The sequence below is a fragment of the Palaemon carinicauda genome, chromosome 1 (assembly GCF_036898095.1).
Source record: "Palaemon carinicauda isolate YSFRI2023 chromosome 1, ASM3689809v2, whole genome shotgun sequence".
NCBI lineage: Eukaryota > Metazoa > Arthropoda > Malacostraca > Decapoda > Palaemonidae > Palaemon > Palaemon carinicauda.
This window is the reverse complement of record NC_090725.1, coordinates 144,629,536-144,632,035: the sequence shown is the minus strand read 5'-3', so window position 1 is coordinate 144,632,035 and position 2,500 is coordinate 144,629,536. Positions and strand designations below refer to the sequence as shown.

The window sequence follows — 2,500 nt, the reverse complement described above, 5'->3', positions numbered from 1 at the left end:
TTATTCAGTATCATGTTAATTATGAATATTTTAATGCTATGTACTGTTTTTCTTCTCAGTATATAGATGTTTATAGAGAATCTATTTCAGTGATTGCTTCATTAGTTGAGGTTTCATATATTGTTAAGGTAACATGCACAAAATATCTAAAAAAAAATTATGTGTACATTTTCGTGTATTTATAGCATTGAATGTTATCTGTTGAGGATATCCAGCCTTCCCGAGCATAAAGTGTTCCGTGACTAGCCTCTGATATATTCATTTAATATATCAGTTATGTCCTCACCTGGAAAGGAAAGGGAAAAATCATATTTAGTCAGCAAAATAAAGCCCATTCAAATGAATTTTTACAAAAGCAAATCTTTCATCTGACTTATTAATTTCATAGTATAATTTAAAGAACCATCCAGCATAGGATTTGTGAGCCCCTCTGGAAAGGAAAGCCTCCACAAGTGATGGATAAGCCTCTTTCTTTGGAGGCCATTGTCAATCACATACATTGGGTCAATGTAATTACTGAGTATTATTACTATGGTGATAGTAACTGATACATCAACAATGCTATTCTAAGAAGTGCTTATGTTGTCTCTGGAGGGAATAGAGTGCCTGAAGATCTCTTCCTCAGAAACCAACTGCTATTACAATTTTCCCACCCAAAGGTTTCCAAGGAAATAGAATATCATTTCCACCCCTCTGTGGTGTGAGAGTTATCACATGGCCAGGGACAATAAGATTGCAGCCGTATTGTTCAAGGCTTATTAATTTACGGAACATAGCAAATGAGAAAAGCTTTTTATAGCTAAATATCTGTAGTTCAAAATGAAAAGGCTGTATGCTTGGGAACTAAAAATGATTGTGTCTCAAGTAAGTTGAATGAATGAATGAATGAATGATTTGAAGTTCTCTGGCATTTCTAAGTAAGTTGAATGATCTGGGGATATGAAAGAGAAAGACTGTAGACCCAGCAGTATACAGTTCAAGAATGGAAAAGAATAAAAGGGTAAGATAATTTTTAAAGAGACCAGGAAATTTGAATTTGAAGAAGTGATACACTTTTATCATGTACAGCTCGTTCTCAGTACGAGTGAGGTGTAAAAGAAATTCCTTTGTCCAACTGTATATGGAGACAATTTTGCGGGGTCAAGTTTGGAGAGAGACTTTGTTGCTTGAGATATGTGTTCAAAAACAAAAATAACATCTTTAAACTACTGTGTGCTGTATCTACTCTACAATTAGATTGACTTAAAACAGTAACGGAATTTGAAATTCCTTACAATAAATTGCAAACTATCATAATATATACTCACTAGAATCCCCATCTAATATATACTGGTGAAGACTACTGATATCAGAGAGGTTAACAGCCGACGAAGAATAATTCTTCCCTTTAAACCTGGAGAATAAAGAAATAGATTACAAATAATTTAAAACACACTAGAAATTTCATTATGATATGAAAAGATGGTCCATTTTCCCTCTATATAAGATATAATGACACGTTGTAAGTTTATTGTTATTACTCGCTAAGCTGCAAACCTAGATGGATAAGCAGGATGCTACAAGCCCTAGGGCTCCAATAGGAAAAATAACCCAGTGAGGAAAGGAGAATAAATAAGAAACTGTATATGTAAAGTAATGAATAAGAATATAAAATACAAAATATAAAATTAATTCCTCTGGTAATATAAAGTAACTACTTTTCCTAAAAGAAAGCACCTAAGGGGAAGATAACTAATGTAAGAATTCTGTGACGTTACAGTCCACAAGAGGAATCAAATTCACCAAACAACTGCTTTGATGGTGAAATCAGCAGGAAAAAAACAATAACGAGCCAATTTACCCTTAGTTTTCTTAAAAAGTCTGTTATAATAACTTTAGAAAAAAAAGATACAATTTAAAGGTTTAAATAACCAAACATTATACAGACCTCTCAATGGAAAAAAATGCTTGCAACTTGTATAATAAAATATTGGCGAATCAATAAATTCTGGTGATCTAGCATCATTGAGCTAAGAAATAAGAGAATCGAGAGGCAAAGGCTGAATAATTTAAACTTAAAGAGAAAACTATAGAACCAATAATAGATTAGATACTGCTTGAGAATTTAATTCTAAAGATCAGAATGTCTTTAAAAAGCAAAAGAGGATCAAGGATAAACGGCAATAATGTAAGGCTCAGTGAATAATAAAGATTTTGACATTGTAAAAATATATTTTTGGGTGAGATAGCCAGAAATATCCCAAGTAGAAATCTGCCTTTAAGGATCTTCCATCAGGACGACATGGGTCGAGCCCAAAAATATATTTTTTTCGATGTCAAAATCCACTAATATTCACTGAGGTTTACATTATTGTCATTTATCCTTGAACCTCTTTTGCTTTTAAAGACGTTCTGATCTTACTCGCAGAAATATCCCAAGTGGAAAGCTGCCTGAGAGGAACTTCCATCAGGACAACATAGCTATCTCACCCAAAAAGATCTGGCTTCAGTTGAATTTTGC

At 33.1% G+C, this 2,500-nt stretch overlaps 1 long non-coding RNA gene across 1 annotated transcript in view; it reads right to left on the bottom strand.

Moving 5' to 3' along the window:
• Positions 1-1,302: 1,302 nt before the first annotated feature.
• Positions 1,303-2,500, bottom strand: part of LOC137652378 (uncharacterized) — a 3,698-nt gene continuing 2,500 nt past the window's right edge. The window contains exon 3 of the long non-coding RNA XR_011046264.1: positions 1,303-1,393. This is a non-coding gene — a long non-coding RNA (uncharacterized lncRNA). The remainder of the gene's footprint in view (positions 1,394-2,500) is intronic.